At 42.9% G+C, this 27,532-nt stretch overlaps 1 long non-coding RNA gene across 1 annotated transcript; it reads right to left on the bottom strand.

Moving 5' to 3' along the window:
• Positions 1–27,532, bottom strand: LOC101905680 (uncharacterized). The gene is made up of 3 exons (XR_233697.5): positions 27,114–27,532; positions 14,383–14,587; positions 1–10,124 (listed from the first exon to the last, which is right to left on the bottom strand). It is a non-coding gene; the product is annotated as an uncharacterized lncRNA (long non-coding RNA).

The following is a 27,532-nucleotide window of genomic DNA, read 5'->3' as shown; positions in this document are numbered from 1 at the left end:
AGTTCTCTTTGAAGACATCGAATCTCAGCAGATATAGGCTTTCAAATCCTCAAAGGTGTAATCTTTCACAGTATGGAGTTTTCGCAAAAAACTAAAAATAGAACTATCATATGACCTAGCAATTCCACTCCTGGGCATATATAAAAAACAGAAACACTAATTCAAAAAGACATGTAAACCCCAATGTTCACAGACGCATTGTTTACCAAGATATGGATGCACCGTAAGTGTCCTTTAACAGATGAAGAGATAATGGATACACAAACACACACACAGTGGAATACTATTCAGCCATAAAAAAGAATAAAATGTTGCCACTTGCAGCAACACGAATGGACTTGGAGGGCATTATGATAAGTGAAATAAGTCAGACAGAGAAAGACAAATTCTGTAGGATATGATTTATATGTGGAATCTAAAAAATGCAACAAATTAGGGAATATAACAAAAAAGCAGCAGACTCACAGAAATAGAGAACAAACTTGTGGTTAACCATGGGGAGAGCGAGGGGGAAGGGACAAGATAAGAGTAGAGTATTAAGAGGTACAAACTATTGTATATAAAATAAGCTATATTGTACAGGGAATTCCCTGGCAGTCTCATGGTTAAGACTTCACCTTTCCCAGGGTTCCAGCCCTGGCTGGGGAGCTAACATCCCATATGTTTTTGCTGTTCAATCGCTAAGTCATGTCCAACACTTTGATCCCAAGGGCTGTAGCAAGGCAAGCTCCTCTGTCCTCCACTATCTTCTGGAGTTTGCTTAAACTCACGTCCATTGAGTCGGTGATGCCATCCAACCATCTTGTCCTCTGTCGTCCCCTTCTCCTCCTGCCTTCAATCTTCCCCAGCATCAGGGTCTTTTCCAAGGAGTCCGTTTTTCCCATTAGGAGGCCAAAGTATTGGCGCTTCAGCTTCAGCATTAACCCTTCCAATGAATATTCAGGATTGATTTCTTTTGGGATTGACTGGTTTGATCTCCTTGCTGTCCAAGGGACTCTCAAGAGTCTTCTCCAGCACCACAGTTCAAAAGCATCAATTCTTCAGCACAGCTCAACCTTCTTTATGGACCAACTCTCACATCCCATATACTTTGCAGCCAAAAAACCAAAACACAAAATAACAGCAATATTGTAAGAAGTTCAATGAAGACTTTAAAAATGGTTCATATCAAAAAAAAAATCTTTTAAAAGGAATATATTGTACAACATGGGGCATATAGCCAATATTTTGTAATAACCATCAGATCAGATCAGATCAGTCACTCAGTCGTGTCCGAATCTTTGCAACCCCATGAATGGCAGCACGCCAGGCCTCCCTGTCCATCACCAACCCCCGGAGTTCACTCAGACTCACATCCATCGAGTCAGTGATGCCATCCAGCCATCTCATCCTCTGTCGTCCCCTTCTCCTCCTGCCCCCAATCCCTCCCAGCATCAGAGTCTTTTCCAATGAGTCAACTCTTCGCATGAGGTGGCCAAAGTACTGGAGTTTCAGCTTTAGCATCATTCCTCCCAAAGAAATCCCAGGGATGATCTCCTTCAGAATGGACTGCTTGGATCTCCTTGCAGTCCAAGGGACCCGCAAGAGTCTTCTCCAACACCACAGTTCAAAAGCATCAATTCTTCAGTACTCAGCTTTCTTCACAGTCCAACTCTCACATCCATACATGACCACAGGAAAAACCATAGCCTTGACTAGACGAACCTTTGTTGGCAAAGTAATGTCTCTGCTTTTGAATATGCTATCTAGGTTGGTCATGACTTTCCTTCCAAGGAGTAAGCATCTTTTAATTTCATGGCTGCAGTCACCATCTGTAGTGATTTTGGAGCCCAGAAAAATAAAGTCTGACACTGTTTCCACTGTTTCCCCATCTATTTCCCATGAAGTGGTGGGACCGGATGCCATGATCTTCATTTTCTGAATGTTGAGCTTTAAGCCAACTTTTTCACCACTTTCACTTTCATCAAGAGGCTTTTGAGTTCCTCTTCACTTTCTGCCATAAGGGTGGTGTCATCTGTATATCTGAGGTTATTGATATTTCTCCTGGCAATCTTGATTCCAGCTTGTGTTTCTTCCAGTCCAGTGTTTCTCATGATGTACTTTGCATATAAGTTAAATAAACAGGGTGACAATATACAGCCTTGACGAACTCCTTTTCCTATTTGGAACCAGTCTGTTGTTCCATGTCCAGTTCTAACTGTTGCTTCCTGACCTGCATACAGATTTCTCAAGAGGAAGATCAGGTGGTCTGGTATTCCCATCTCTTTCAGAATTTTCCACAGTTTATTGTGATCCACACAATCAAAGGCTTTGGCATAGTCAATAAAGCAGAAATAGATGTTTTTCTGGAACTCTCTTGCTTTTTCTATGATCCAGCGGATGTTGGCAATTTGATCTCTGGTTCCTCTGCCTTTTCTAAAACCAGCTTGAACATCAGGAAGTTCACAGTTCACATATTGCTGAAGCCTGGCTTGGAGAATTTTGAGCATTACTTTACTAGCATGTGAGATGAGTGCAATTGTGCGGTAGTTTGAGCATTCTTTGGCATTGCCTTTCTTTGGGATTGGAATGAAAACTGACCTTTTCCAGTCCTGTGGCCACTGCTGAGTTTTCCAAATTTGCTGGCACATTGAGTAATAACCATAAGAGCAGTATAACCTAAAAATTGTGAATCATTGTATTGTACATCTGTAACTTATATAATATTGTATAATAACTATACTTCAATAAAAATGTTTAAAAGTATATAAACTTTCAATGTCCCAGTTTCCACTCTAGCTGTCATCCCTCTTCCCTTTCCTATCTCCTCTGAACATGAAGAATGCCTCATTACAGCCCTGAGCATAATGCTACTTACCCCATCAGAGGGAGGAGGGTCACAAATTTACTGCACTTATCCACCTTCCTCTCTTTATCCCCCTCAGACCTCCCAGAGCAATAGCTTGGCTCTGAGATTGACCAGAGTTTCCAGGAAGGTTGGGAGGGAAAATATAAAGACCCCAAACCAAGGTTTTGGTTGACTGTGCCCAACAGGACATGCTGCAAGCCAGGACAGGTGGGACAGCTCAGCACCTGATCTGCTTTGCAGAAGATCTGTGGGGCCACCCTTGGGTAGACCCACAAAGCAATAGCCTTGCTGACAATGCTGCACCCATTTTATTTATACCCGCAGCTCTGTGGTAGCCACAAACAAAGGCACTGCAGGCACCTGCCTTATGTTGCTCACTTCTCCCCTCCCATATCTAAAGGATCTGCGGAAACCACGTACTCCAATAGCTTCCCACCTCAGCCACCACCACCTCTGCTCTGGGGCTTTCTCCCACTGGCTCAGATGGTAAAGAATCTGCTTGCAATGCAGAAGTCCCAGATTCGATCCCTGGATCAGGAAGACCCCCTGGAGAAGGTCATGGCAACCCACTCCAGTATTCTTGCCTGGAGAATTCCATGGAAAGAGGATCCTGGTGGGCTATAGTCCGTGGGGTTGCAAAGAGCAACTAACACTCTCATATTCCAGCTTCAGGAACATGATTTGCCCACATGTGGAGCAGGTTGAAAGTCCTGGGGAGTTCATGCCCCAGGGGCAACTAGTGAGGTCAATAAACAGTTCTTAAACACACTGCCTTCCTCATGAAGTGGGCACCTCTGAGACGATCCCCATCAGTACTGAGCCCAGTTGTCCTGCTCATTAACACACTGACTTTCCTCCTTTTCTGCTGCCACTTTTCCTGTTCCTTACCATGCGTCCTGGAATCACCTAGTAAATCAATTCCTGCACCCAAATCCTGATTCAGGGTTTGCCTGGGAGAGAAACATAAACCGAGATAGTCTGGGGCATAAAGAATAAACTATGGGAACTATTCATCCCCTCTGAATGCAGTCTGTTACTTTCACCGCCATTGACTGCCAGTGCAACCGCCAACCATCAAAGATACAGAGAGCAAGAGGTGAGCAGGAACGGGGCCACCCCGGTAATGCAGACGTTACTCAGCTCCAGAACTTCCGGGCACACAGAGGGGTCTGTTCACCTCCTCTGAGCCACTGTTACCTGGCCCAGGAAAGCAGAGTGCTTTTGTATAAGGCAAGCAAAAGGTGCCCTGAGAAGCTGAGTCAATCCCAAGGCATGACTTCCGTTCTTAAGAGCTTCCTCTTTGGGAATTCAGCTCTGCCGGTCCCAGACCCCGCAAACACAGAGGAGCAAGCTCCAGAAAACCCTGGCAACCTGGAAAACACAAAACAGTGAGCATGGCTTAGGAGAATTCTCTGTTGCTTAAGGGGAAAAAGGAAACATCTTGAACAGCTTTCCAAAGAGCCCCAAATCTGAAGCCAGCCTGTAGCCACAAACACCGTTCTTCCCTACACACAGCACATGGTCTGTCTGCTCAGCACTTGGGATGCCTGCTCTCCACACCTCCCTTCCTATTCATCTTTCTCACCAGTTGACCTTTCCTCCCTCAGCCCACCCCAGCCACTTGGCCACTAAACCACAGGAGATGAGGAAGAATGGCAGGGGAGAAGCTGGGAGCATGCTGGGTGGCCAGAGGGTGAGCAATCCCATCAGTGGGCCCACAGAGGGGAGGTGAGTTCCCAACACTCAAGCCTAGAGCTGAAGGGGGTGGGCTGGGCTGAGGGTGAGGGTGACGTTCCCTGGTTCTGAAACCCTTGTGTATTTTCAAGGAAATTTTATCCATATGTTTCTGATTCATTTACACTTAACTCATCAAAATGTTATTTGTTAAAAGCTATTTGAAGTCCAAGAAGCCTTATAACTGCCTGTTTAATGAGCCCAAAGAGCTTTTACACTTTCTTTTATTTTGTAGGAAGAGGATGGAATTTTTTTTTTTTTTCCTCTTTTCTCTCCAGAAAAGCAAGCTGTCATATCCTGTATAGTGACTCAGGCCTATGAAACGCAAATCTATGGAAAGACCATGAGACAGGAAGGCAAAAGTCCAGATATTGGACTCTGATGTGCTCTGACCTGGGTAATCTTCTCTAGATGACTCACCTTCCCAGAGCTTATTCAGTCATCCAGACTGCATGATGCTTAAAACCAGAGGACCCTTGGTTTTAAGCTCCTGCAATTCCTCACTTCTATATTTGCCATCACCTGGCTTCCCTATTGGCTCAGCTTGCAAAGAATCCACCTGCAATCCACCTGCAATGAGGGAGACCTGGGTTCAATCCCTGGGTTGGGAAGATCCCTTGGAGAAGGGAACAGCTACCCACTCCAGTGTTCTGGCCTGGAGAATCCATGGGGTTGCAAAGAATCAGATGTGACTGAGTGACTTTCACTTTCACATTCCCCAACCTCTATGCTTTGTCCAGACTTCAGTAAGGTAAATTCTGTTATGAATTAAAATCTTCGAGAAGAAAATAAATAGGAAGGGATATGTGTGGCAGAGGCTAAAAGCAATTATTTAATGAATATTAAAGCTTTATTCTCCAAAATCAACTGAACCTCAGACAAAATAAGAAGACATGTACTGAAAGAGAACCATTGTATAAAACTAGAAGCAGGAAAAACTAACCTTGAGAGGGTGAAATACCAGATTTTTAACCAGGGAAACTAGAATCTTTCTGTACATCCTAAAAGAAAGACTCACCTCCTTTTCATTGCATCACAGATCTACTAAGTTGATAATTAGCTGCCCTTCCTGGAGGCAGGAGAATGGACAAGTTGACCTTCGTAGGACCCTTGTTCACCCCCAGGACTTTTACAATTTGCCCATTAGCCCAGTTTAGCCTAGAGTCCACTAAGAACAGAGGGTCATTATGTCATTCTTTTCTTAAGACCGCAGACTCCCAGGGATGAAAAGGTCAGATGCCTCAGGGGCAGCCCACAGTTGCTGGTGCTTTGTCATTCAGGGTGAACACAAAGCCCAAGGACTAACTATTGCTCTCCCAGCTGGTGAACCTAGGCCCCAGGCTTTCTCCCTCATTCAGCAAGGCAGAGAATGTGCTACTTGGATTATTCTGGTTACTGAGCAAACAATTGAGGTACCGCGAATGAGAACAGCAGTTAAGATGCCAGATGACTTCACAAACTTGGAGAGAGTGGGGAAACTGAAGGCATTTGTGTGCAAGTGACTGTTGATGTCCATAGATCAGATCCAGAGAATTTCATTGCTGACTAAGCATCTAGGTCTAGCCACCCCTAATACAGATAGGATCTAGTCTTGCATCATTTTTTCTCTCTCATACCAGTTTCTGGACTTCCCCAGTGGCTCAGCAGGTGAAGAATGTGCTTGCAATGCAGGTGATGCCGAAGACTCAAGTTCGATTCCTAGGTCAAGAAGATCCCCTGGAGGAGGATATGGCAACCCACTCCAGTATTCTTGCTGGGGAAATCCCACGGGCCGAGGAACTTAGTGGGCTACAGTTTATGAGGGCACAAAGAATCGGACATGACTGAACACACTAGCACACACCAAAATCCCAGTTTGGGATGAAACAATTCCTATGTGTATCAACACATCTTTACTGAATGCCTGGTGGAAGAGAGAGAGAGAGGGAGAAAGGAAAAAAGAAAGAGAGAGGGAGGAAGGGAGTACGGAAGAAAGGAGAGAAGAGAAAATATCCAAAAGAGAAACCTCAGTTCTCCTGCATCCTAACCTTAGAAGTGACATTCCATTGGTTCTGCTACATTCTATTCACTAGAAGCAAGTCCATAATCCCACGCTCAAGACAAAAGAATTACAGGACACAGAAACCCTTGGGAGCCACCTTAGAAGCTGCCTCCCCTATACCACGAGGTTAAAAGTCAGGGGACGTGCATCCCAGCAAGTTCAACCTCTGCCATTTTCAGGCATGAGGCCTCTGGGACCTCTTTCTATCTGCAAAGTAAACAGGTTAGGATGGTTTCCCAAATGACACGGGCCACAACTTCGTGCCACTCAAGAGTGGGTGACAGACTCCTCGGGTGACTGAGTGCCTATGAAAGTCAACCATCCCACACCTCCTGATGGAAAAGCCTCTTCTCAGCCCTTGCATATGAACCTCCTGCTGCAATAGCCCTCGTGGGGAAGACACCACCTCTTCTAATCTCATCCATGCCAATACTTCATCCTTGCCCCCGGAGGGAGAGCTTCCTGGAGTCCATCCTTCATCTGTTTCTTCATCTGAAGCCTTGTTCCTTTTTTCTGTGTCTGGTCTTTTGGGACCAGAGGATAGCTTTTCCAGCTTTACCTAATAACCTTCATGTAACTTGAATGTGGAGAACCCACCCCCTCGGGTGCTTGGGTGAGATGACTTCCCTCTAACCAGGCAGATCACTGGTGTTTACTTCAGACATGAGGACATCGTGCTTGGATGACGATTCCCATGTGACTCGTTATTTTACTGCCTTGTCCTGTGGTTCTTTATCACCATGGACTCTCAGTCCAGAAAGGTCCTTAAAAAGAGAAAACTACAAAAAGTTAAGAAGACAGAGGGCGGGGAGAGTATATTTGGAACTGAAAGTGACACTGTGCTTAGGAGCTAGCACATCACCTCATTGACATCTCCCAGCAGACCTCTGTGAAGGTCATTGACTCAAGCTCTGTGTCCACAGCTGGAAAGTCAAAGTCAAGATGAAGCCCATGTCTGTTTCACACTAAGCCTTGAAACACTCTTAAGACTTGCTTCATGGTACCTTGGGACTTCCCAGGTAGAGCTAGGGGTAAAGAACCTGCCTGCCAATGCAGGAGATATAAGAGACATGGGTTCAATTCCTGGGTTGGGAAGATCCCCTGGAGGAGGACATGGCAACCTACTCCAGTACTCTTGCCTGGAGTATCCCCATGGACAGAGGAGCCTGGTGGGCTACAGTCCATAGGGTTTCAGAGTCAGACATGACTGAAGCAACTTGGCACACATGCACCCACATGGTGTCTTTGGTTAGTTTAGGCTGAAGCGAATCCTTTCTTTAAAAGAAGGCATCATCAGAATCCTTTAAGGTTTAGTGTGCAAGGGCCACCAGAGATGACTTCCTTTATTCCAGTTTGTGGGCAATTATCCTTCTGATGCCCTGTGTGGACTAAAGTTTCTGTTTAAGGAACCAGACTTCATTAGACTATGTATGCATCATGGAAACACAAGAGGTGAGAAGATTGAGACCCCAGAGGTAGTTGGGACTCAGGACCTCGTCCCCTCATCCCAGTTAAAGGAATCAGTTCTGACCCCCGGCCTCCTGTCCCACACCAAGGGCTGGAGGAAAATGCAGTAAGGCCACTTAAAGCTGGGACAGATAGACCAGTAGCCTCACCTTCTACTTCTCTCTTGTCTTCCTCTTGACCTAGGAGGCTTCTAGGTGTGGGAAGTGTCCCTGGGTCAGAAAGATCCCCTGGAGAAGGAACTGCTAACCCACTCCAGTATTCTTCCCTGGAAAATTCCATGCACAGAGGAATCTGGTGGGCTACAGTCCACTGGGTCCCAAAGAGTTAGATATGATTGAGCACAAACATAGATCTTTTGTCACATTCTTTCTGAACTGTGCACAGTCTGGCTAGAGAGGATCAGCTCTGTGAGGATGGAATGAAGTTCATAAATGACCCACATATTTTACTTACTGCCATAACACATCTGAATAGCAAGAATTTGATAGTCTCTCACAGCCTCCTTCAATCTTTCTCCCTTGGCTTTGAAAGAGAAGCCTGAGAACCACCCACCAATGCCAAGTTTGTTTGAGGCTCAGGCACTTGCTCTCCTTTTAAACCAGGACCACTGAACCCCACTAGAATGACTCATTGATGAGAGGAACAGTCCCAGGACTGACTGCAGAAATCTCTTTCCTCCTGCCACGCTGACTCAACTCCCCAACCCTGCCTACAGGGACAGCGGATGGGTTTATGCCTCATCTGTTAAGCCATGGGCCCCTTTCTGTGGATCAAAGAACTTTAAATACCAGGACTCCAGTGTGTTCACTACGATTACAAAATCCCTGTCCCCTGTAGGCACTATATTCTGCTTGTGACAAGGATTCTCTCCCTTAATCCTCAAAAGAGCCCTAGGAGGATAGCTCTTTTTTATTTCCCCTGCTGCTGCTGCTGCTGCTAAGTTGCTTCAGTTGTGTCCAACTCTGTGAGACCCCATAGACGGCAGCCCACCAGGCTCCCCTGTCCCTGGGATTCTCAAAGCAAGAACACCGGAGTGGGTTGCCATTTCCTTCTCTAATGCATGAAAGTGAAAAGTGAAAGTGAAGTCACTCAGTTGTGTCTGACTCACAGCGACCCCATGGACTGTAGTACCAGGCTCCTCCATCCTTGGGATTTTCCAGGCAAGAGTACTGGAGTGGGGTGTCATTGCCTTCTCCATTTATTTCCCCTACCTTTTCACAAATGAGAAAACTGAGGCTGTGGGAGATTAAGAAATTGCTAAAGTGACACAGCTAGACTGACTAAACTAGGGTTTGGATTTGGGTTAGGATTTAGACCCAGGCAGGCTGACCCTCTCAACTGCCTCTCAGGGAGGATCATAAGATATCCCATGGCTCTCAGTACAGCTGGAAGCAACTCATACCAGTGTGGAATGACAAAGCTGTGGCTTATGCATCAGATGTCTTTAAGAATGGGGCTTCCCTGATGGCTCCTCAGTAAAGAATCTGCCTGCAACGCAGGTGATGCAGGTTCCAAGTCCCTGGGTCAGAAAGATCCCCTGGAGAAGGAACTGGTAACCCACTCCAGTATTCTTCCCTGGAAAATTCCATGCACAGAGGAATCTGGGGGGCTACAGTCCACTGGGTCCCAAAGAGTTAGATATGATTGAGCACAAACGTAGATCTTTAAGAACAAGCTCCCCCAAGGAGTCTGTGTTCTCCCAAGTTATTGTTGTTATTGCTGTTTAGTTGCTAAGTCGTGTCCAACTCTCTGTGACATGGTGGGCTCTGCCACCTCTTTTCCTTTTGCCTTCAGTCTTGGCCAGCATCAAGGTCTTTTCCAATGAGTAAGCTCTTCACATCAGGTGGCCAAAGTTTTAGAGCTTCAGGTCTAGCATCAGTCCTTCCAATGAGTATTCAGGGTTGATTTCCTTTCAGATTGACTGGCTTGATCTCCTAACTGTCCAAGGGACTCTCAAGAGTCTTCTCCAACACCACAGTTCGAAAGCATCAGTTCTCCAAAAGCTCGGCCTTCTTTATAGTCCAACTTTCACACCTGTACAAGACAAATGGAAAAACCATAGCTTTGACTATATGGACTTTTGTCAGTAAAGTAGTGTCTCTGATTTTTAATCGCTGTCCAGATTTCTCATAGCTTTCCCAAGATTAGACGTCAAACCAGTCTAAGGGCCTAAGAGATGAGGATCCCTTCACCACCCCACTTTCTGGAGTAGCATCACTAGGAAACAAATTTCTGCAGGGAAGTCAGCAGTTCCCTCCCACAGCCCATGCCCTTGCTTTTGGGAAGTCCCCAATTTTTCTTGCCATACAGATTGACAAGAGAGGTAAAATCTCAGGAGTTTCCTGCTTGGAAATGGAAGTCCAGCACCTCCACTGGTCCTCGGGTCCTCCTTAAACCCAGTGCTTAGAGACTGTGGCTTCAGAACCAGAAGGAAGTGGAAGGACAGGCATCTGTACTCTTGGCTGTGAAGCTACTATCTCTCAAGTGAGACATCTGGACTCTCCAGTCTCTAAGGTGCTGTTGGATGTGGTCTTAGTCACAAAAGTGCAGAAGCCAATGAAGAGGGCAAATATGGAGGAGGAGTATGCTTCTGAAATTAACTCATACATGCAGGGTGCTGAGCTGTCAGGAGCCTCAGAGATCACACAGTACAGTTTTTCATTTTTCACATGAGGAATATTAATTATGAAGAATCACTTTTGAGGGCTTCCCTGTTGGTCCAGTAGTTAAGGATCCACCTGCCAGTGCCGGGGACATGGGTTTGATCCCTGCTCCAGGAATATCTTACATGCCATGAAACAACTAAGCCCACATGCCATAACTACCAACCCTGGACCCTAGAGCCCATGCTCTGCAACAAAAGAAGCCACCGCAATGAGAAGCCTGCACAGGGCAACTAGAGGAAGCCCTAGCACAGCAACAAAGTCCCAATACAGTCCAAAAAATTAAATAAATAAATAAACTTTCTTTAAAAAAAAAAAAAAACTGTTTTGAAACTCTTTTCTGGGCTGACTTCAGTCCTGGTTAACCTATTTCAACCATGTGTCCACCAGGTCTCACTCTACATGCACCCCAAACTCATCAGAGCCTCTATGAAGCTTTGAGTTGGCGTTTTCAGTGGCAGCTCTTTGACCTGAGAATATTTGTGTTTGAAGAGGAAGCATTCTCCAAAGATAAAAGATTCTAAGCAAAGAGATAATACAATTCATTATCTAAACCAGTAGACTTTAGAGAGGGATAAGGATAAGGACAAACCAGGAAAAATGGGGACAAAATCCCATAAGAGATTTCCTGGTCTTTCTTGGTGGAAGCATCATGTAAGCACAGAGCAGGGTTGCAGAAGGCCTGGGATGGCTCATTCATTGGATCAATGAATTGAATTCACTGAAAGCACCGGCTCAAAGCTTCAGAGAGGCTCTGATGAGTTTCTGGGTGCAGGTAGAGGGGGACCTGGTGGACACATGCCTGAAGTAGTTTAAGCAGGACTGTCTGGAGTCAGCCCAGCAAAGCGTTTCAAAACAGTTCTTTTTTTTAAAAAAGAAGGTTTATTCCTGGACACCAAGATTGTGACAAATAGGTAAAAGCCACATACACACAGACTAGATTTTTGGTGGTTCGGCTCCTACTACCAACCAGATGTGCCTTTCATAGGCCACTGCCTCTCTCTGGGCCTCCTTTCTATCTTCATAAAATGAAAAAGTTGAGTCACATCATGTCTGAGACCCCTCCCTTCAAGCTGTAGTGTCTAGGAGTCAGTGGGACCTCTGGCTGAGAAAGGGGGTCCCAGCACAGCAGCCTCCCCCCTTGCCAGCCCAATGCACTAACCAGCAGAACACATGGCCTGGCCCCTCTCAGGACCCCCAGGCCCCATCCTTACCCAGCCTGCTCCAGCCCCACCCTACACATGTGGTTGCTCTTCCTATCTGGTGTCTAGGAATATACTCGGAGACCCTAGGAAAAGAACTGCCACACGCACACACACACTTCAGAATCCTAACAAATATTAAAAGCCACAACATTCAAACAAGTGCAAAGGATACGCCAAGAATCCTCTGGCACTGCCTTCTGTGAAACACCTGGTCATGTTTAACCCAGCCCGAAAATCTGATTTCCGCATGAGACTCCTGGCAGGAGTGGTAGGAGGCAGACTGGACACCCTCAGCAGGGACTGGGCTAGCCTGAGTCACCCCATCTCCTCCTAAGGGACAGGTTCTGCCCCTGCCAGGCAGCAGGTGACAAAGAGGGAGAATGCAAGCACTCCAGCTCTCAGCCGTGTCCTCGCTTCAGATGCACTCTTAACCTAAGCCCTGCCACCACCTCCCTGGGAGCCAGCAGATGGAGAAACAGAAGGGAGACTGGCTGGTAGGGCCCATTGGCTTCCCATGGAGGACCTCAGCCTAATAGAAGTTGTCATGTGTCAGCTTAGGGCATGAGCAGAGCTCGCCTGGGCAGCAGCTGCTCCAGGGGCCCTGGGCCAAAACGGTGCTCACGTGAGAAGGGGGTGTGTGTGAGTAGGTGCGGGAGAGCAGGCCTAGCTCAGGAGCTGGACAGAGGAAGGAGCCCAGGACCAGCAACGTGAAAACAATCTGGCAGCACAGGAAGAGGAAAAGGACTCTAAATATAAATTCAACCTCCTCTTTAGCTGGTCCAGATCCTGGTGTTTAATGATACTGCCTCTCAGAGGTGGCAAGTGAGAGAAAAGCAAGAAGGATCAGAGGGTAGAGAACCCACCATTAAGCTCGGTCCAAAGTGAAAGTGAAAGTCGTTCAGTCGTATCTGACTTTTTGCGACCCCATGGACTGTAGCCCGCCAGGCTCCTCTGTCCATGGGATTCTCCAGGCAAGAATACTTGAGTGGGTTGCCATGCCCTCCTCCAGGGGATCTTCCAAACCCAGGAATCAAACCCAGGTTTCCTGCACTGCAGGCAGATTCTTTACCAATTGAACCACAAAAGAATTCTTCCCCCAAATCCAAACTCTTAGCTGTGTTACTTGCTCAGTCATGTCCGACTCTTTGCGACCCTATAGACTGGACCCTTGGAGAAGGAGATGGCAACCCACTCCAGTGTTCTTGCCTGGAAAATTCCAGGGACGGGGGAGCTGCCGTCTATGGGGTCGCACAGAGTGGGACATGACTGAAGTGACTTAGCAGCAGCAGCAGCAGTGGCAGACTGGATCCTGCCAGGCTTGTTTGTTCTTGGGATTCTCCAGGCAATAATACAGGAATGGGTTGCCATTTCCTTCTCTGGGGATCTTTCCAACCCAGGGGATCGAACCTGGGTCTTCTGCATTGCAGACAGATTCTTTACTGTTTGAACCACCAGGGAAGTCTTGGAGTCTGATGGACTCAAGTTATCATGGTGTCTGACCCTCTCCTTCTACAAGTGAATAACCTGATGCCAGAGATGCTCCAAGGACCTGACCCATGTGGTTCAGCTGGTGGAGCCTGAGTCATCCAGCCCAGTACTTTGCTTTGCACTCTGTTCTCTCCTACTTCTCATTAATAAGATACATAAACATCAAAATAAAGTCAACCATGAACTCATTCACTTAATCTCTATTCAAAGTAGCACACCTTTATTTAGAATCTTTACAAATCTCAAATATTATATAATTGTAAATAATAACTAAATATTGTAGTGAGGTGCATTTCAACAATGATTTTACTTAAACTAGTTATAGAGGTATAGAAATCGGTTAGAAATGTCTGAATCATAAAGAAATTATAACATTTTACCAAATTCTGAATGTTCTTTGTAACTGACCAAACAACCTAATTATGTGTAAACCTCCAGTTCCCTTTAATGCAACATTTGAATATACGGTACATGGATCTTTTGTGATCCATGTTTTTCTCACGCATGAGGTCTTGAGTTCCAGTGGTCATGCGCTGTGATTTCCTCATCAAGGATAATCAGAAAGAAAAGTGTTAATTTTGGTGAGAAATAAATAAACGATGTGAAATTGTTACAGCAAAGTTGAGTATTTTGCACTGAAATCATAGAAAACAGAAAAGAGGCCGAGGGCAAATTTTATTTTATAACAGAACTTAAGATCCACCCTCTTAAAACATTAAGTGTACAGTACAGTGTTATTCATTATAGGTATGACATTGTACAACGGACCTCTAAAAGGCATTCTTGCTTAAAGGAAACGTTATGCCTGTTGGGAACAAAGTTCTAAATCTTCTCCTAAAAAGAGTGTTAGGAGAAAGGGAACAGATGAGCAGAGAGCAGACAGAGCCAAGGCTGTGAAATCCCTTGTGCTGGGGACACTTGAGAAAGCCCGCTTACCTCTTCTAAGCAAGTTCAGTGCAAGTTAACCGAAGCACTCAAACGTTCCACCTCACCAGTCTTCCCTGGCCCACTGTGTTTCCGGAGAACTGCATTAACGTCCCCAGTGGTAAGATCACATTGGCCATTTGTGTGGAGAGCAGATGCAGAGTAAGTGCCTTTTAGCATGCTCATTGTCAGCAGCAAAGCAAAATGATTGTCAAGCCTGTCATGAAAACAGCAGGGGAGAAAAATCCTGAAAAAGTTATAGCAAACAAGGGAGAGAAATGGAAATTAAGTGAATATACAGTACCGTGAAGACGTGTAAAAAAGTCTTTAGCAAAGACAGAGCACTACGAAGGGTGCCATGTTTTATCTCAGTGAGTATATTTAGTCATTACTTAGTCCTTTGTGGATTGTATTTTAACCTCAGAGACCCATACTCTACTTATTCTTATTCAAGTCTTTAAATTCCTTAATAGTAAATTAGCAAATTTCCTTACTCTGTTTCTCGTGTGTTTCAGAAAACTTGCCTTCCTCTTAAAGGAAACAGATGCACATTTACACACTCATTCAGACACACTCATACACACCCACAACTGAGAAAGATCTAGAGTATCAATAACAAATCTGGATAATTAAAAAAATACCATAATCTTCATGCTGATGGCTCATCTGTTTCCACGATCTGAAGTGAGATGTGATCCAAGCAACCTGCTGACCAGGTGGCCAGTTTAATGGACTGGTAATAGTTTTAACTACCTCTTTAGTTTGAAAGACATAGGAGTAATGCTGGTGTCAAGCCCCTCAGAGGCATAGACCCAAATGGGCTAGTTATCTCAGGGAGAAAAAGGAAATTAGTTCATAAACTTAGAAAGCCAAGCTGTCTGATGGAGTGGAAAACACAGCACACTGGAGGCACAGACCTGAAAATAATTTTCCTTTCTGCCCCCCTTAGTTTTGGGACTCTGGGTAAGTTATTTACACTCTCTGAACTTTCATTCCTTTACTTGCAAAGTTAAGAAAATAATGCCTACTTCACAGCACTGTGGTGAGGATGAAATGAAATTGTTTATGGAAAGCAGCTTGTATGCTATAAATTGCTAGATAGATATTATTCTAACGGCTAAAACTCCAAACCTCTGTCAGGTTGTAATCTGGAAAGTGATAACCACTTTCTGTTTATACTATAAAACAAATGTGAATGAATGACTTTCCACTGTAAGCAAAATAGATCCACACTGGTCATCTAAAAACCTCCCTGCCATCTCCACCCCAGTAAGGCCTGCTTGTTCAGAATACTAGAATACTGGCTGGTGAAAGGTTACCAAAACTCCTTCTCAGGAGAGCTTTCCTTGCATGAGATCATCCCACTCTTAAGGGGGTAAAGAAGAGCTGAACCATCTCTTTGGAAACAAGATAGACAAAGTGAAAATTTCTATGTCAAAGGCATATTCAGAAATACCACTGGTCTCATACATTTGACACTAATAACTATGCTGACCATAAGAGTAACAACTTCCAGCTATCAAGAACTTCCTACATTGAGCATCTCGATTAGCAAGACTTTACGCAATAAACTGTGGAAAATTCTTAAAGAGATGGGAATACCAGACCACCTGACCTGCCTCTTGAGAAATCTGTATGCAGGTCAGGAAGCAACAGTTAGACCTGGACATGGAACAACAGACTGGTTCCAAATAGGAAAAGGAGTACGTCAAGGCTATATATTGTCACCTTGCTTATTTAACTTATGTGCAGAGTGTATCATGAGAAATGCTGGGCTGGAGGAAGCACAAGCTGGAATCAAGATTGACAGGAGAAATATCAATAACCACAGATATGCAGATGACACCACCCTTATGGCAGAAAGTGAAGAAGAACTAAAGAGCTTCTTGATGAAAGTGAAAGAGGAGAGTGGAAAAGTTGGCTTAAAGCTCGACAGTAAGAAAACTAAGATCATAGCATCTGGTCCCATCATTTCATTGCACATAGATGTGGAAACAGTGGCTGACTTTATTTTTCTGGGCTCTAAAATCACTGCAGATGGTGATTGCAGCCATGAAATTAAAAGATGCTTACTCCTTGGAAGGAAAGTTATGACCAACCTAGACAGTGTATTAAAAAGCAGTGACATTACTTTGCCAACAAAAGTCCATCTTAGTCAAGGCTACGGTTTTTCCAGTGGTCATGTGTGGATGTGAGAGTTGGAATATAAAGAAAGCTGAGCACAGAAGAATTGGTGCTTTTGAACTGTGGTGTTGGAGAAGACTCTTGAGAGTCCCTTGGACTGCAAGGAGATCCAACCAGTCCATCCTAAAGGAAATCAGTCCTGGGTTTTCATTGGAAGGACTGATGTTGAAGCTGAAACTCCAATACTTTGGCCACCTGATGTGAAGAGCTGATTTGAAAAGACCCTGATGCTGGGAAAGATTGAAGACAGGAGAAGTGGATGACAGAGGATGAGATGGTTGGATGGCATCACTGACTCAATGGACATGGGTTTGGGTGGACTCTGGGAGTTGGTAATGGACAGAGAGGCCTGGCATGCTGTGGTTCATGGGGTCGCAAAGAGTTGGACACGACTGAGCGACTGAACTGCACTGACTGATGCATTTATCTGGGCTTCCCAGGTGGCGCTACTGGTAAAGAACCCACCTGCAAAAAACATAAGAGACATGAGTTCGATCCCTGGGTTGGGAAGATCCCTTGGAGAGGGGCTTGCAACCTACTCCAGTATTCTTGCCCACAGAATCCTATGGACAGAGGAGCCTACTGGGCTGTAATCCTAGGGTCACACAGTCGGACATGACTGAAGTGACTAACCACGCATGCATTCATATATCTGAATTCTCACAATCCCCTTCTTGTGTGTGCAAGGCAGGAATTATCTTTTTCTGTTCTACCCACGAGAAAACGGAAGCTCCAATAATCCTACAGAATGCATCGAAGTGACACCTCTAGTAGCAGAGTTATGAATTGAGCCCAAATGTATCTGACTACAAAATTTGTTCTCCATTAAGCCAAACTACTTATATTATTTTCCTGTCCCTGTGTAACCAAATATCACAAACTGAGGAGCTTAAAGCAATACACATTATCTCCCAATTTCCATGGGTCAGGATCCTGGATATAACTTAGCTGGATCCTCTGTTCAGGGTCTCACTAAGCTGCATGCAAGATATTGACCAGGGAGTGCTCTCATCCACAAGGTTGACTAGGGAACTCCATCAAAGCAGCAAGGAGCTCCTCTCACTTTAGGTAGTGTCCAGTCCCTCTTTTAAGGGATCTTGCCTGATTAAGTCATGCCCATTCGGAATAATCTTCCTTTGGATTAACTCAAAATCAACTGAATAGGATCTTAATTAAGTCTGCTATACTCTCTTGGGTAGGAACAACTCACAAGTTCACCCATTTTCTGGGAAAGAAGATTATACAGGGCATGAACTTCGTGGGACAAGGATTGTAGGGCCATCTGAGAATTCTGCTTACCACACAACCTCCCTTGAGCTGTGGTTATAGGAGACACGATCACAAAGAACACAGCCTAGCACAGAAAGAGAACAGCTTGTTCTGCCCTGTCTTAGTATTTTCCTGTGGTGTCATAGAGAGCCCCAAGCTAGACCACTAGAAGCAGAAAATTGCCTCTGGTGTATATTCTAAAATCTAGATCTGCAAGAACAGATGTTCTAGACCTTGGCTACATGCTAGAATCATCTAGGGAGATTTTGAAACAAAAAATTATCTCCCAGAGAGCTTTATTTAATTGGTCTTAAGTAGGACCTGGGCATTTGTTTTTATCCTTGTTTGAGGGTGGTGGGGGGGTGAGGGTTTTTTGTTTCTTTTCTTTAAGCTTTTTATTTATTATTTATTTTGACATTTGAATCTTTAATTCATTAAGAATTAATGTGGTATGTGTTTTCTGGTGAGAAGCTATTTTTTTCCAGCTTGCCAACTGTTCCAGCATTAGTTTTGAATAATGTATCCTTTTCTTAATAACTTGTAATGCACCTCTATCTTATGTTATAATTTTATAACTGTAACAAGAAGGATTTACTACTGTTCTTTTTTCCCTCTTTCCTTTCAACTTCTCAGAATTCTCTAGTGTGATGTCAAGTTAAAAATGCCTGATCAGAAGAAAGTAGCAAGATATATTCAAAGACCTGAAAGGAAAAAGCCTGCAGCATAAGACACCCAGCAAGATTATTGCTTAGAATAGAAGGAGGGATAAAGGATTTCTCAGACAGGCAAAAACTAAAAGAATAGAGAAATACCAAACCTATCTTAAGAGAAATATTGAAAGATATTCTCTAAACAGAAAAGAAACAAGAATCTGCAGGAAAGAAAAAATAACAACTGCAAAATAAATCACTTACATAAGCCATTGCACAGATGTTTTTTAAATTTTAAAAATTTTGTGAAAGTGATTATAACTACAATGAACAACAAAAGGACAAACATAAAGATGTAAAAGAAGATATCAAAATCACAAAATGAGGGGGAGGGGAGTAAGGCAGTATAGTTTTTGTTTTTTTTTAAGAATGTGTTTGAGCTTATATGACTACCAATCTAAAGCAAATAGATACAGTAATGGGTTAACATATTTGAAAAATAGGGTAACCACAAACTAAAAACATACAATAGATTCACAAACACCAAAAAGAAGAGAACACAGTATAATACAAAAGAAAGCCATCAAACCACAAAAGGAAAAACAAAAAGAAAGGAACAGAGTAGAAGCAAAATAAACCAGATAACAAGGTTTAAAAATGGCAACAAATACATATATATCAATAATTATCTTAAATCTTAATGGACTAAATGCAGCAATCCAAAAACACAGAGTGTCAGATTGGATTAAAAAAATAGTCTACAACATGCTGCTTATAAGAAGCACACTTTAGGGCTAAGGACACACATAGATTGAAAGTGAGAGCATGGAAACATATATTTAATGCAAACAGAAATGACAAGAAAGCAGGGATAGCAATACTCATATCAGATAGTTCAGTTCAGTTCAGTTCAGTTTAGTTAATTTCAGTCGCTCAGTCGTGTCCAACTCTTTGCGACCCCATGAATCGCAGCATGCCTGGCCTCCCTGTCCGTCACAAACTCCCGGAGTTCACCCAGACTCAGGTCTATCGAGTCAGTGATGCCATCCAGCCATCTCATCCTCTGGTGTCCCCTTCTCCTCCTGCCCTCAATCCATCCCAGCATCAGAGTCTCTTCCAATGAGTCAACTCTTCGCATGAGGTGGCCAAAGTACTGGAGTTTCAGCTTTAGCATCATTCCCTCCAAAGAAAACCCAGGGCTGATCTCCTTCAGAACGGACTGGTTGGATCTCCTTGCAGTCCAAGGGACCCGCAAGAGTCTTCTCCAACACCACAGTTCAAAAGCATCAATTCTTTGGCGCTCAGCTTTCTTCACAGTCCAACTCTCACATCCATACATGACCACAGGAAAAACCATAGCCTTGACTAGAGGGACCTTTGTTGGCAAAGTAATGTCTTTGCTTTTGAATATGCTATCTAGGTTGGTCATAACTTTCCTTCCAAGGAGTAAGCGTCTTTTAATTTCATGGCTACAGTCACCATCTGCAGTGATTTTGGAGCCCAAAAAAATAAAGTCTGACACTGTTTCCACTATTTCCCCATCTATTTCCCATGAAGTGATGGGACCAGATGCCATGATCTTCGTTTTCTGAATGTTGAGCTTTAAGCCAACTTTTTCACTCTCCACTTTCACTTTCATCAAGAGGCTTTTGAGTTCCTCTTCACTTTCTGCCATAAGGGTGGTGTCATCTGCCTATCTGAGGTTATTGATATTTCTCCTGGCAATTTTGATTCCAGCTTGTGTTTCTTCCAGTCCAGCATTTCTCATGATGTACTCTGCATATAAGTTAAATAAGTAAGGTGACAATATACAGCCTTGACGTACTCCTTTTCCTATTTGGAACCAGTCTGTTGTTCCATGTCCAGGTCTAACTGTTGCTTTCTGACCTGCATACAGATTTCTCAAGAGGCAGGTGGTCTGGCATTCCCATCTTTTTCAGAATTTTCCACAGTTTATTGCTGTGGCATAGTCAATAAAGCAGAAATAGATGTTTTTCTGGAACTCTCTTGCTTTTTCCATGATCCAGCGGATGTTGGCAATTTGATATCTGGTTCCTCTGCCTTTTTTAAAACCAGCTTGAACATCAGGAAGTTCACGGTTCACATATTGCTGAAGCCTGGCTTGGAGAATTTTGAGCATGACTTTACTAGCATGTGAGATGAGTGCAATTGTGCGGTAGTTTGAGCATTCTTTGGCATTGCCTTTCTTTGGGATTGGAATGAAAACTGACCTTTTCCAGTCCTGTGGCCACTGCTGATTTTTCCAAATGTGCTGGCATATTGAGTGCAGCACTTTCACAGCATCATCTTTCAGGATTTGAAATAGCTGAACTGGAATTCCATCACCTCCACTAGCTGTGTTCATAGTGATGCTTTCTAAGGCCCACTTGACTTCACATTCCAGGATGTCTGGCTCTAGATCAGTGATCACACCATTGTGATTATCTGGGTCGTGAACATCTTTTTGTACAGTTCTTCTGTGTATTCTTGTCACCTCTTCTTAATATCTTCTGCTTCTGTTAGGTCCATACCATTTCTGTCCTTTATCGAGCCCATTTTTGCATGAAATGTTCCCTTGGTATCTCTAATTTTCTTGAAGAGATCTCTAGTTTTTCCCATTCTGTTGTTTTCCTCTATTTCTTTGCATTGATCACTGAGGAAGGCTTTCTTATCTCTTCTTGCCATTCTTTGGAACTCTGCATTCAGATGTTTATATCTTTCCTTTTGTCGTTTGCTTTTCACTTCTCTTCTTTTCACAGCTATTTGTAAGGCCTCCCCAGACAGCCATTTTGCTTTTTTGCATTTCTTTTCTATATGAATGGTCTTGATCCCTGTCTCCTGTACAATGTCACGAACCTCATTCCATAGTTCATCAGGCACTCTATCTATCAGATCTAGGCCCTTAAATCTATTTCTCACTTCCACTGTATAATCATAAGGGATTTGATTTAGGTCATACCTGAATGGTCTAGTGGTTTCCCCTACTTTCTTCAATTTAAGTCTGAATTTGGTAATAAGGAGTTCATGATCTGAGCCACAGTCAGCTCCCAGTCTTGTTTTTGTTGACTGTATAGAGCTTCTCCATCTTTGGCTGCAAAGAACATAATCAGTCTGATTTCAGTGTTGACCATCTGGTGATGTCCATGTGTAGAGTCTTCTCTCGTGTTGTTGAAAGAGAGTGTTTGCTATGACCAGTGCATTTTCTTGGCAAAACTCTATTAGTCTTTGCCCTGCTTCATTCCGTGTTCTAAGGCCAAATTTGCCTGTTACTCCAGGTGTTTCTTGACTTCCTACTTTTGCATTCCAGTCCCCTATTATGAAAAGGACAACTTTCTTGGGTGTTAGTTCTAAAAGGTCTTGTAGGTCTTCATAGAACCATTCAACTTCAGCTTCTTCAGCGTTACTGGTTGGGGCATAGACTTGGATTACTGTGATATTGAATGGTTTGCCTTGGAAACGAATAGAGATCATTCTGTCGTTTTTGAGATTGCATCCAAGTACTGCATTTCAGACTCTTCTGTTGACCATGATGTCTACTCCATTTCTTCTGAGGGATTCCTGCCCGCAGTAGTAGATATAATGGTCATCTGAGTTAAATTCACCCATTTCAGTCCATTTGAGTTCACTGATTCCTAAAATGTCAACATTCATGCTTGCCATCTCCTGTTTGACCACTTCCAATCTGCCTTGATTCGTGGACCTGACATTCCAGGTTCCTATGCAATATTGCTCTTTACAGCATTGGACCTTGCTTCTATCACCAGTCACATCCACAGCTGGGTATTCTTTTTGCTTTGGCTCTATCCCTTCATTCTTTCTGGAGTTATTTCTCCACTGATCTCCAGTAGCATATTGGGCACCTACTGACCTGAGGAGTTCCTCTTTCAGTATCCTATCATTTTGCCTTTTCATACTGTTCGTGGGGTTCTCAAGGCAAGAATACTGAAGTGGTTTGCCATTCCCTTCTCCAGTGGACCACATTCTGTCAGATCTCTCCACCATGACCCATCCATCTTGGGTTGCCCCACGGGCGTGGCTTAGTTTCACTGAGTTAGACAAGGCTGTGGTCCTAGTGTGATTAGGTTGACTAGTTTTCTGTGAGTATGGTTTCAGTGTGTCTGCCCTCTGATGCCCTCTTGCAACACCTACCATCTTACTTGGGTTTCTCTTACCTTGGGCATGGGGTATCTCTTCATGGCTGCTCCAGCAAAGCATATCCACTGCTTCTTACCTTGGATGAGGGGTATCTCAACAAAAGCAATAAGGAAGGATACTATACAATGATAAAAGGATCAATACAAGAAGAGGATATTACCCTGATTAACATATATGCATGCAATGTAGGAGCACCTAAATACTTAAAACAATTACTACCAGACACAAAGGGAGAAATTGAAGTGAACAAAATAACAGTAGGAGAATTTACCACCCCTCTGACATCAATGGACAGATCTTCCAGACAGGAAATCAATAAGGTAACAGAGATCTTAACTGAAACAGTAGACCTGTTAGACTTAATTGTACTTTCAGGATATTATGTCCAAAAAAACCAGAATACACATTCTTTTCAAGTTCACATGGAATATTCTCTACAATAGATCACCTACTATGACACAAAACAAGCCTTAACAAATTTAAGAGGATAAGAATTATTTCAAACATCTTTTCTGGCCACAACAGCACGAAACTAGAAAAGAATACCTGGTCATTAACAGTGATCTACAAGGTGTGCTGTGTTCACCCCAAAGCTATGTGGATGACAATATATGCAAATGTGAGAAGAAAACCTTTAAACATCAATAAAAATGTTTTTTTTAATTTAAAAATATAGACAAAGAAGACTTTGACTTCTAGTTTCTGATCTGACACGTAAAGACCTGAATGTCACTACCATCTTCACAATAAGAAAAATCAGAACAAAGCAAAAATCAACCAATTTTCTTAAACCTATCAGAGAATTGAAGTCACAGAGTAAAGCACTGCCTCAGTCTGGAGAGGCAAGTGGATACAGAGAATTACAGAGGTGCCAATGCTTAGGAACAGAAGCCTACAGTTGGAGCCATCAAGCAGGATACATATCAACAACAACAACAAAAAATACACATAGGAACATCACATTCAAAATGGAAAATCAAAGACACAAAGGAAATCTTGAAAGAAGCCAGAGAGAAAAACACACAAAATGAAACACCTTACCTACAGAGGAATATGAGTAAAAATTACTTGGACTTCTCTGAACAAACAGTTCAAGCACAAAGAGAATGTAGTGGAATAAAATGTTGAAAGAAAAAAGTCACCAATCTCAAATTCTGTATCCAGCAAAATTATACTTCAAAAGGAAGGAGAAATAAAGACTAGACTTTCTTAAACAAACAAAAATGGAGGGAATTTGTTACCAAGACCTGCTTCACATAGAATGTAAAAGAGTTCTACAGCGAGAAGGAGAACTGTAAAGGTCAGAAACTCACATATATCTGAAAGGAAGGAAGAGTATTAGAGAAGAAATAAATGAAGACAAAATAAAATCTTTTATTTTTAGATCTTAATTGACCTAACAAATAGCAACATGTTCAAAATAGTCATACCAATAATATATTCAGTAATTGTAGCTTATGGATAATTGAAATAAATGACAGCATTGTTTTAAGGGATGGAAGGAAGAATTGGAAATATTCTGTCATTATCAAGTAAGTCCTTGCCCTACCCATGATGTGGAATAGTGTCCTTTGAAATTTATTAGCTGTAAATATATATCACAAATTCTAGGTCAATCACTAAAAAAAAAAAAAAAATGTTAGACAGAAGCTGTCAAAGTTGAATTAAAAAACAAGACTCAAATATGCATTGCTTATAGGAAGACTTACTGATGTTTAATATTGATGAAAAACATACATATAATTCAAATATATAAATATTAAAGGTATATATATACTCAATCTTTTTTACAGATGGAAATGATCAATCTAAAATGTTTGAATGCTACTGATCTACAGTAGAAGCACTTCTGAAATCTTAATCTGACTGGAAATCACCTGGGGACTTGATTACAATACAGATTCTGGATTAGTGGATTTAGAATGGGGCTGGTATTTTATATTTAAGAAAAAACCCAAGGGTACCAATACAGGCATTCCTCAGGCCTCACTGTGGGCAGCAAGGGTATAAAGAACACATTCTAGACCCCAATAACTGTGTTTGGGTTGCACATAGGAAAGGAACCAAAGACCTGCATTATTGAGGGGTTACTCCCCTCCTTGCAAGGACAATGTATGCATGTGTACTAGAGTACATATTTTTTTAAAGATCTATTGGGACAAAAAGAAGCAATAATGGATCTAAATGGGAACTTAAAAAAAGTGAAAGAAAAAGAAAGGAGAAAGGAAAAAGAGGAAAGCAAGGACAGAAGAAAGGAGAAGAGAATTAGAAACGGAGAAAGGATAAAGGGGCTAATTTTAGTAAGAAAACATTTTGGCTCTAGGGTCACGAATCAGAAAAAGTTATCAGAAAATTAAAGAAACTTATGGAGATAAATGATTAGTGTCTCACATTAAAAGCTTTACACATGGCTTAGTCGGTAAAGCATCTGCCTGCAATGCGGGAGGCCTGGGTTCAATTCCTGGGTGGGGAAGTTCCCCTGGAGAAGGGAATGGCAACCCACTCCAGTATTCTTGCCTGGAGAATGCCATGGACAGAGGAGCCTGGCAGGCTACAGTTCATGGGCTCGCAAGAATCTGACATGACTTAGCACTATCTTTCTTTCTTTCACGTTAAAATTTGCTCAGATCATTTTAAAACTTATGATTACATGATGATGAATATTTTGAAATATGGGTCTCCAGAGCAGTCTATCATTTTATACTTTCCATTTTTATGGCTATTAAGGAAATCTTGTGATGGGATCTATACAATGCAGGTGTGGTAGAGGATCAGGTCATATCAACATCCTTAATTCTTGGACTGCAAGAAGATCCAACCATTCCATCCTAAAGGAGATCAGTCCTGAATATTCATTGGAAGGACCGATGCTGAAACTCCAATACTTTGACCACCTGATGCAAAGAACTGACTCATTGGAAAAGACCCTGATGATGGGAAAGATTGAAGGCAGGAGAAGGGGGTGACAGAAGATAAGATGGTTGAATGGCATCACTGACTCAATGGACATGAGTTTGAGTAAACTCCGGGAGTTGGTGATGGACAGGGAGGCCTGGCATGCTGCAGTCCATGGGGTCGCCAAGAACTGGACATGACTGAGCGACTGAACTGAACTGAATTCTTGGAAGAGTATTTCAGAGAACAAAATTGGATGATCTCATGATAACCTGAATTTATACTAAGCAAGTTGGTTCAAGATCAACCTATATGGAGGGAAAGAAAGGAATACAGGCCATGATGCTGTGACATCTTCCTGACCAAAGCAAATGCTGGAGAGAATTTGAAGAGTACTTTTACAAGTAAATAAGTAAAAGGAGTAAATAAGTAAAAGGACAAATAAATTATTGTGAGAACAGAGATAAATTTACCAATTTGGAAAGGATCATAGCATTTACTTGAACTACTTCCACTCTTCTTATATACCCCTCTATAGGCTCTACCCTGGTTTCTGTTCTCCCCAATCCTTTCATCAACTTTCTACTGAAAGTTCTAAATTCACATGTCCTACCAACTTCAAAAATCCAAAGACAATGCCCAGCACTTCCAACTGACTATTTGGCAACATCTAACTTTGGTGTCACTAAATCAATCAACCAATCAATCAATCAAAATAAACAGGCTTTGAGGAGAAAGGGGGTGGTCTACATACTCTGGGTCTCCTCCCACATACCTGACAACAGTTCAATCTCCTCCCCTTCATCTCTTCTTTCAATCAACTTTTGAAATGTCTAAATGCATCTCTCTTAAAATATGGTGCCCAGAGGTCAATGGTACGGTGACTATGCTATAACCCATGTGAGGTCTGAAAAAGGCAAGTACAGTGGAAATAATCATTATCACTCGTTGACACTCTAAGAAAGAAAGAATTTAAATGCAGAGAGAACTAGAGAGAAGAGTGTCAGAGTTTCTGCTCCATACATTCAAAATTCTGTACAAAAAAATTTATCTAAGCCCCCTTTCCCCAAGTCAAGCCCATCTAAGTACAAAATCTTAGTATTATAATATGTTATAGAGATAAATGTCTTTATATATTTTTAAACAAACTGCTTTTTGAAAAGAAAACTAGCTACATGGGGAAAATGATGTGTGAATTATTGATTGCAAAACATCCTATAATTTCTTGGCAACTTCTACCAATAAATTACTATCCACAGAAAAAGCAAAAACTAAAGTTATTACTTACTCCCTAGGTATCTTGCATAGTTCATTAGATTAAGGGGTGGAATATCAGTGAGGCTGGAGAGTATGGTATGTGATGGCTACAATACGCAGTTGGCTCCTATGACATCTATCTCTGTATTGACTCAGATATTTGGCCTTGAGCAATTAAATCCCTTCTTGGCTTCCTCTCCTCATCTGTAAAATGAGCCTGTTGGATTCCGTGCTCTCTAAGTTCTGTTTTACGTACGTGATCAGCCTGGCCACGATTTCCCTTCCCAAAACATCCCATGGTCTTTATAATCACCTTTGTCTCCTCAGTCTTACCTTTTGAGAGTCCATTCACCTTCCTACCAGGACCCGCTCTCTCTGGATCTAGCTTTTTCATTTCATTTTCTTCCTGGAACCAGTCTATGGCTTGCATATAAGCTCTCCTCACCTACAGCGCACCGACTTGAAAAGAGAAAGAAACTGCATTAGCAGCTGGCATTGTCACATGAAAGGACATGTAAAACACAGACCATCTATAACTGGGCGTGAGACCAGTCCTGTGTTGCTGACTTCCACTGGGTGCCTCGGGAAAGTCATGAGTGCAGTCTGGAGATTGGTCCCCGAGGGCAGTGACCTGTCACCAGGCCTCATGGGAGCACAGGACCCGCTGTGCTAACTTGGCTCCACCTCCGCTTTAAAAATAGATTCTGTCCTATCTGTGGGCTCCTTTCCTTCCAAGCTGCCTGGGCAACTTC

Source organism: Bos taurus, chromosome 2, assembly GCF_002263795.3.
Source record: "Bos taurus isolate L1 Dominette 01449 registration number 42190680 breed Hereford chromosome 2, ARS-UCD2.0, whole genome shotgun sequence".
Taxonomy (NCBI): domain Eukaryota; kingdom Metazoa; phylum Chordata; class Mammalia; order Artiodactyla; family Bovidae; genus Bos; species Bos taurus.
Note: the sequence above shows the minus strand (reverse complement) of the source record. Positions and strands in the feature narration are given on the sequence as shown.